Source organism: Anabrus simplex, chromosome 8 (genome assembly GCF_040414725.1).
Source record: "Anabrus simplex isolate iqAnaSimp1 chromosome 8, ASM4041472v1, whole genome shotgun sequence".
Lineage (NCBI taxonomy): Eukaryota > Metazoa > Arthropoda > Insecta > Orthoptera > Tettigoniidae > Anabrus > Anabrus simplex.
The window spans coordinates 149,138,947-149,148,194 of NC_090272.1; the positions used below are offsets into that span (position 1 = coordinate 149,138,947).

At 40.1% G+C, this 9,248-nt stretch overlaps 1 non-coding gene across 1 annotated transcript; it reads right to left on the reverse strand.

The window, feature by feature from the left end:
- Positions 1-3,733: 3,733 nt before the first annotated feature.
- Positions 3,734-3,810, reverse strand: TRNAS-CGA (transfer RNA serine (anticodon CGA)). Its single transcript has one exon. It is a non-coding gene; the product is annotated as a tRNA-Ser (tRNA).
- Positions 3,811-9,248: the final 5,438 nt, after the last annotated feature.

The following is a 9,248-nucleotide window of genomic DNA, read 5'->3' on the forward strand; positions in this document are numbered from 1 at the left end:
TGCAGAGCCTTAGCAGAAAAAGAACAGGTTAAGTAAATGGCCTGAAACACCAAATTGAATGGAGGCGTGTACTTGCACTCCTAAATACGCATTATTAAAACCTAAAAGGCACGAGGCCGATGAAACAGGGGCTATTCCCAAACTATGGTGGTGACTCGTATAAGAATAATTTAAGACATTACGGAAAGGAAGAAAACCAGTTACCAAAACGTAGTCACCTCAAACGAATATGAAGGGGAGCTCGAGAGCGTAAATCACTCTCTATCCCCGAATTACGGTTACAGATTTTATGAAATTTTCACATTAGCCGGTAGAACTTTCATTTTAGAGAAGTAGGTTACATATTAAAGTTTCGGACCTATCCCTCGGGTTAAACTGCCGAGCTAGTAAGAAATAAAGATGTTAAACGGCCATTACCTTGCTGAAGAACTGCTGCCTGATGAAAGAGGCACCTCCTGCCTCCTGCTTCACATACACACACTTAGATGTTGAACAAATGGCGAAGAGCCGTGAAAACCCGCAGTTTATAAACCCTCGGGGAAGGTTCGAGACCTTTCATGAATAATCAAGCCACACCCACAGAATTTTATTGGTTAAATTTAAGTTACACACCAAATCGAAGAAGAAGCCTGTGATAGGCTGAAAATTAATTACAGAAATTCTTGATTGGCTAAATTCTAAACTGGCGGAAATAAAAGATAAATATAGACAACCCAAAAAATGAATGAACGAAATTTAGTAAAGATAAAACTTATGGATACAAAGTTTCTTCAAAGGGGTTCCTTCACTTCGCACCAGGGTGCATGATCAAAGTTTGTTAGTAATGACATCTATGAGGGTATGTTCAAACTTCTTGATGAATGAAGAACAAAAACAAGTAGAAATTCGCACAGTTCACAATAACAAATTTTAGTGGTGCCATCTTCAGAGAAAATTTATAAGTTGGTCCAGTTCCAAGTTCAGTGTTTCTCCTGTAGAGGAGTTCTCTTGGCGCAAGATTTAAATGTGCGGCGTAGAGGTGTACCTCCCGGTACAATAATAATAATGTTATTGGTTTTACGTCTCACTAACTACTATTTGTACGATTTTTGGTGACGCCGAGGTGCCGGAATTTTGTCCCGCTGGAGTTATTTTACCTGCAGGTAAATCTACCAGCACAGGGCTGACGCATTTAAGCACCTTGAAATACCGCCGTACTGAGCCAGGATCGAACCTGCCAACTTCGGCTGAGAAATACACCGCCTTAACCGTCTGAGCTACTCAGCGGGGCGAAGCCGCAGATGTTTAGCTGGTAACGATCAGAAATCGAAAGTATTGAAATGATCCCAAAACCCACTCAGACCACTTTTGTGTTTTTTGATGAAACGCCACAAGCGTATTGAAAAATCGATAATCTGTATTTATTACATCAAATATTAAAGTGTAGTAAGGTTACCGGATTTCTTTTTCACAAATTTTGTGTTGTGCTGTAAGCAGAGTTCGGAAGTTTTGTTGTTGTTTGAGTCGTCAGTCCATAGACGGGTTTGATGCAGCTGTCAATGCTACATAACTGCTGCATTTTACATCTGCTCTAATCTGTTTGTCATATTCATACCTTGGTCCATCCCTACTGTTTTTACCACCTAAATTTCCTTCAAAAACCAACTGAACAAGTTCTGGGTGTCTTAAGTTGTGTCCTGTCATTCTATCACTTCTTTCCTTCAAATTTAGTCAAATTGATCTCCTCTCACTAATTCGATTCAATCTCTTTTCATTCGTGAATCGATCTATCCACCTCACCTTCAACATTCGTCTGTAACACCACATGTGAAAAGCTTCTATTCTCTTTCTTTCTGAGCTAGTTATCGTCCACGTTTCACTTTCATACAATGCCACACTCCAGACGAATGTCCCCAGAAACATGTTTATTATTCCTATACCAATGTTCGAAGTGAGAAAATTTATTTTTAATAAAGTTCTCCCTTGCTTGTCCTAGTCTGCATTTTATGTTCTCCTTGTTGATGATGATGCTTGTTGTTTAAAGGGGCCTAACATCGAAGGTCATCGGCCCCGTTCTCCTTATTTCTGCCTTCGTTAAGTTATTTCACTAGCCAAGTAACATTATTCATCTACTCCCTTTAAGACTTCATTTCCTAATCTAATATTACCTGCATAACATGATTTCGTTCGACTGAACTCCATTACTTTTGTTTCGGACTTGTTTATTTTCACCTTGTATTTCTTATACATGATTATGTCCATACCATTCAACAATGTCTCTAGATCTTCTGCAGTCTCAGTTAAAGTAAAATCATCGGCAAATCTCAGGGTTTTGATTTCCTCTCCTTGGATTGTTTTCCAAATTTCTCTTTGCTATCCTTTGCTGCCTGTTCTGTTGGGAAGTAAATTAATAAAAGTAATTGAATTACCGGTACTTTTTTAGTAATTTTTGACAAAATCTAATTATTTCTCTTAATTTACTTCTGAAAATATATTTTTTAAATCTTTACATTCTTCTAATCGATATTCATCGCATCGAAAGCTTGGCAAGTTTGAAGCCCCAGCACTCGCAAGGCGTCACGTCAAAGTTAGAATTTCAGGATATGGCGCACATATGACCGACTACTCGCAGGTTGTTGTGGTTACTGGTTGAGATTTAGATGAAATGAAATGGCGTATGACTTTTAGAGCAGGGAGTGTCCGAGGACATATTCGCCAGGTGCCGGGAATCGAACTCGGGACTCCTGTTACCAAAGGCCAGCACGCTAACCATTTATCCATGGAGCCGGACGAGATTTAGATAGTCGTGCACTACCTGGTCGAGATGGTGGTGGTGCTGGTGGTGGTGATGCTGATTACATTGATTTACATGTGGTAGGCATCTAATGCAATGTTTATTGTTTCTAGTGCAGTTTTTAATGCTGATATCAAATATGAAAACCGTTCTTCTTTACCACATCAGGTTTTGAAGACGTTGACGAATTTTTATTTTTCATAGAACAGCGTTGATCGAAAATTGTTTTCATTGTTTTACGTTATTTTTCAAAGAAAGCCGAACACTTCTATTTGCTTCTTTTTTTATTGTCAGTGAAAGTGGATATTACGGCGTCCAGAGGTTGGAAAAAAATCACCAGATCTGTTTTGGTACGTGTGTGGCTATGTAAAAGACAAATCGAATATGTGTCATGTGGTGCATTTGAGCCAATCTTAGCTAAAGCCATGTTCATTAGTAGCCTACTCCATGTAGCAATCAGTGCTCTAGTGGAACTTCTGTGTGACTTGTTTTTCTTGATACAGTGTTAAACATAATATGTAAACCGTTGGTGTCGTATATCTCAAGAACGGTGGGTGGTAGAGACAAATGGTTTGTAATCGAAACAGACTTTCAACGTATTAGGTCGTGTTACGTACATGTAGTACGTGTTGAAGAGATGTTAAGTACAGAACAAAAATGGCCACCCGGACACCAGTGGGATCCGAACCCACAACCTCCCGATTTCGCGTCGGTTGCTCTACCAATTGAGCTATGGTGGCCTAGGCCATTTTTGTTCTGTTTGAAAGGATCTGAGCTACAGGTCTGGCACTGCTGCTAGCACACTGTAGAGTGCGTTTAAGTCGCCCGTTGTGGGGCATGTCAATGAATATTGAATTTTCACGACCGCATTGTAATCGAAACAGACTTTCAACGTATTAGGTCGTGTTACGTACATGTAGTACGTGTTGAAGAGATGTTAAGTACAGAACAAAAATGGCCAGCCGGACACCAGTGGGATCCGAACCCACAACCTCCCGATTTCGCGTCGGTTGCTCTACCAATTGAGCTATGGTGGCCTAGGCCATCTTTGTTCTGTTTGAAAGGATCTGAGCTACAGGTCTGGCAACCGACGCGAAATCGGGAGGTTGTGGGTTCGGATCCCACTGGTGTCCGGCTGGCCATTTTTGTTCTGTACTTAACATCTCTTCAACACGTACTACATGTACGTAATACGACCTAAAACGTTGAAAGTCTGTTTCGATTACAATGCGGTCGTGAAAATTCAACATTCACAAATGGTTTGCATATTCTGAATCACCAGTTTTAGTTGTCTTACAACGCGTGTTGCATACCAAAATATCCGCCGAAAGTCATTTTTTGTTGATTAGTGTTATTGTTTTAAGAGGAAGGACATTGGACAACCGCCCTCTATTAACATTAATCAGAAGGAAACATGGCGGAGGTCCGACTCTTGAAAAGTGAAGGTATAGTATGAATAGTACCTTTATTTTCTCCTGATCGACATAGAATTCTCCCAGTTAGATCATTTCGCTAGAGAAAAATTATATATAAACACAAAAGTAAACAAGGTATATAGAGTTAATCTACGTCTTAGGGCACGGATGAACTACATCTTTCCTCCGTCGCAGATAACCAGCAACCTGAGGGCGGAGCCCCTCTTACAAGCCGCCAATCTCATGTCCAACTATCCCCCTCGTCTTCCCTCTGCCCACCTCTCTCCGGTATCCAGTAGTAAAGGAGGCCATCATGAAAAAATTGCTTGCTCAAGGTACCTATTCCAACACTGCCATCTGACAAAATGCTGATGTGCATACTTCCTTGCAAGCTTCGGTACCATTCCATCCCCATGTCAAAAAATGTCAAAAATTCCTTTAAGACTGGCGTTCTGTGAGGTAATTGTAATTTTACTGATTAATATTTGAAAACATTTATTTGTTTATTTATTTATTTATTTATTTATTTATTTATTTATTTATTATTTTTATTTATTTATTTATTTATTTATTTATTTATTTATTTATTTATTTATTTATTTATTTATTTATTTATTTATTTCTTGTTTTCTACAGCGTGGCTCAGGCTATAGAGCCTGCTATTATGCCCAACCATGATTCACTGTTTAATATTCTACAACATACTAAAATTGTGTAATTTATAGATTAACTGGAAGAGCTTATAGTATAGTTCTTATGGTTAATATTTACATGAAGAAGAAAACCGAGCTCGATAGCTGCAGTCGCTTAAGTGCGGCCAATATCCAGTATTCGGAAGATAGTGGGTTCGAACACCATTGTTCGCATTACTGAAACTGGTGTTCCGTGGTTTCCCATTTTCACATCAGGCAAATGCAGGGGCTGAATCTTAATTACAGCCATGGCCGTTTCCTTCCCACTCCTAGCCTTTTCCTATCCCATCGTCGCCATAAGACCTATCTTGTAAAAAAATACATGAAGAACGTTAATTATATTAGATATGCGCTATAGATTGTTCTTTTATGAATGTAATGTTAGAAACACCTTCTTTTGTACTGTCGAGTACTAGGAATGTTTCTAATTTCAGCCGGCAGGGAATTCTACGGGCGGACAGTAGCGGGGATGAATGAATCACTGTAACTAGTAGTGTGAAGGATGGGAAACTTAGCAGGGAGTTAGATAACGAACTTGTTTGGTGATTATTTCTGGATGATAGGTACTGAAGGTCATCTCTCAAGTAAACGGGTGTTAGTAATTATAAATTAATATTTTTTTTCTCAGGTAACTGTAACTGAGCCCAATTACTTCTATTTTGTACTTTTTCCCATCACTGGCTGTAAGTTAGTTTGTCATTGTGTTACATTGTTATATGCGCATTTTGAAGGATGAAAAATGATCATCCTACTTATATACTAACAATATTCATTCTACTTAGTAAAACCGTATACGCCGGAGGTTGCGAGTATCTCGAGTGGATGTCGCGTGGGTTACCTTCGCTTTCCAAGATGTGGAAGAGATAAGGCCTAAATTTGTGAAGTAGAGCATCATTCATTCTCTCTGACGCGCTAGCGGCGAACAATTCACAACTGTTTATGAAGCTAGCAGGCCAAGTTAGAGGTGCTGGCTAAGTCAAATAAATACAGGTTTCAGGAATTAATATATTCCTGCAAGTAAGTAACATTAAATAAGATTTATTCGACCAAGGATAACAAATGAAGCCATGTAGGATAAAACAAGCAATCTCATTGGCCACAGATGACGTATTCATCCGCCACAGACCCACAGTACAATACAAAATAAGACCCATCAGTAGTCTAAACCAAAGAAAGGAGAGAGAGAGAGAGAGAGAGAGAGAGAGAGAGTTTTGCAACAGTCTCGTGTCCAGAGTCGTGTGCAATGTCGCCTACAGTATCTACTTCTTCTCTTCTTATTCTCCTCAGTCCTAAGGTTGGAGGGTAACATGCATGTCTTCAAAAGCGCTTACGTTCTTTAGCCTACAGATTCAAGTGGCAATAGGTGTGCTTGCCTTTAAGGTGCTCCAGTAGGGTAAATATGACCATTTTTTCAATTCCTTTTTTTTGTGCTGAATGCTGACCTTTCAGTTGTTCTCTTTAATTTGGTATATAACATATACAGATGTATTACATATAAATTCCTATAATAAATTATTAGAAGACAGCGGTGTGGGCATAGTAATATTTACACCATTGAAAATCACACCGTAAAAGCCATGTACAAGCTTGACAAAGAAAGAGTTGGGGCTTCAGAGAAAGCATTAAAGGAGGTGAAATAAAAGGCAAGAGGAATGCTTGAAGAAACCTACCAGAAGGATCCAGATAGTCCAAGTTATGGTGCTGGAATGCAATGAAACTTTGACGGCAGTTTCCTGTAAGTTCATTTTCTTGAGACTTGTGTACCTTTTCTTGAAAAATACTGACATTAATTTACTTAAACTTTTACAGCTTTGTATATGTCTATGAGTAGGATACAGTATTATACCTCATACTTAGTGAATTATGGACTGGAGAGCACCTTATAAAATACAAAAAATTTAGTATTTCTAAAAAATATCTGGTAAAAGTATTAAAAAGCCATCATAGGCGTACCCATTTTTTTAAATTTTTACCTTACTTGGTTCATCAGAAAAGGTGCAATGAAACTTGTAAAAAATGCATGGGAAAGATACATCCTAGCGGATTCCCTTACTGCTATTTATAAATTGCAGTCTAGGTCTTCCTTTGGTCCTTCTACTTACTATTTTCCCTTCAAACAGGGTGGTGCACCAATCAGATGACGAAGCAGGTGGTAAATGAAGCTATTTCTTCTCCTGTTTAAGGTTTCAACCAAGGTACGTATCTCATTTCCTCTTTTCAGAACGTTCTCATTTCTGACTCTATCAGTCCAAAGTTTTCTAAGGCGTCGACACCAGCACCACAACTCAAAGGCTCTGTAGAGCACTTCCACTTTTCGCAGGGTCCATGTTACTGACCTATAGCTTACAACACTCCATACAAAACGTTATACGAGGTGTTTTCATACCCCCATGCCGATGGTCTTAGATGTTGGTAGGGATTTCTTAATTGAGAAAGCTCTCTCGCCTGTTCACTCCGGGCGTTTGCTTCTCTCGTACATTTTCTGTCAGATGCGATCAGACTTCCGAGATATTTTTTAATTCCTTTTTATCTAGTTTCTGTCCATCCATCAGCAGCATCTACGATTGTATTAAATCTACGTGAGGACGTAAACATTTTTGTCGCATGTTTTAATGCCGTGCGATGTTACTCTTGTAAACGTGGAGCAGTCGTTATGGTACTGAACTTCCCTGCCAGAATACGGCAATATTCAGTGCTTATTTCTGGGGACTTGAATATTTGAGCATCTATCGTAGACGTTACAGCCGTGTGCAATTGTGATGTCTTTAATACGCTGGCGGAAAATGAAATCCTAACACGAAAATAAGAAAAATAGATTAGAGGAATGCAATTTAGGCAAATCAGTTGTCCAGGTAACATATATATTTGAATAAAGTTTTAAGGTCACAGGTTCAAGAATGCACAAGGGGGCATATGACGTGAAGATATATTAATAACCGTTGTAGTCGCAAACGTGCATTCACTGTGTCGTCATTTTGTGGAGTGGAGTTCCACACCTGTTGCACTTGATTAGTCAAATCAGCAACGATTAATGCTGGTACTGGATGTCGTTGGATTTGTCGTCGCATAATGTCCCACGCGTGCTCAATAGGCGAAAGGTCTGGTGATCTCGCAGGCCAAGACAACTGGTCGATACTCTGTAGATCACGTTGGGTGACAACAGCGGTATGAGAACGAACGTTATCCTGTTGGAAAGTACCCCTCTTGAATACTGTGGATGAATGGCAGCACGACCGGTTCAGTCACCAGTCGAACGTAGAAATCCGCTGTCAAGGTTCTTGGGATAACGACGAAAGTGCTCCTGCTTATAAAGGAAATCGCTCCCCCGACAATAATTCTACGTGTAGGTTCAGTGTGTCGACGCCGCAGACAGCTTGGTTCCCAGCGTTCACCTGGCCTCCTCCTTACAAATCAGGACAGAAAAGACTCTCATCCAAGAACACAACAGATCTCCACTCCATCCTCCAATGTGCGGCCGGACAGCGATCTTCTTGAGACAGTGCCTTCCCGTGACTACTGTTGCCAACACCGATACACCGTGGATACTTCCCTGCCAAGTCTTTCTGCAATATCGCGGAAAGAACGTCGACCTTCCCGTGGCCCTATTACACGGCCTTGTTCAATCTCAGTAAGCTGCTGATGCTGCATTCTTCATCTCCTTAATGGTATGTTTGACTCACATCTACCTCACAACGTCAGCACCGGTTGATGACTAACGCTCAGGAAGTGTAGAGTGCGTAATTAAAGTTTCTGGATGTGGCTATATTGTAGTGAAATCACAACAGTATTAAAAATGACTGTGCATTAAGGAACATTTGAAAAAAGAATTGAAACTTCGTTTTATATATATACAAGGCGAACAAAAAAAAAAAAAAGCCGCACGTGGAGGTCGGCATGCGGTTCCTCTCCGAAATTCACGCCTAAAGTTTATCTTGCAAAACCTAGTCCCACCAATAGGTTTGATAGAAATGCGAGTTAAGAAACGAGGCTCTGGAAACGCTGTAACGGCGCGCAGCGTAGCCAAGCACAGGTCGCATGAACTCGGCACTCTGCCGGAGCTGTCTCATTAGCTCAGTGAGACGAGGTAATGCGATAAATGGCGGTTGTGCGGACACGCCGATGTTCAAGTCGCGTTCGCGACAATTCCTTTTTCAGTTAATGTATCAAACTGTATCCAATGTACACTATGCTCTGTCTTACCGTTACAGTTTCAGACGTAAACGACCACTTTGTTTCGTCCATGGCATAAATAAAGCCAATTCGTAAAACATACAGTAACATCGTCTCTATCCAATGCGGTACAAGGAAACCCAAGACAGTACAGTAGACAGGCTACACTGAATTGCCCATTATGCTACACACAATAAT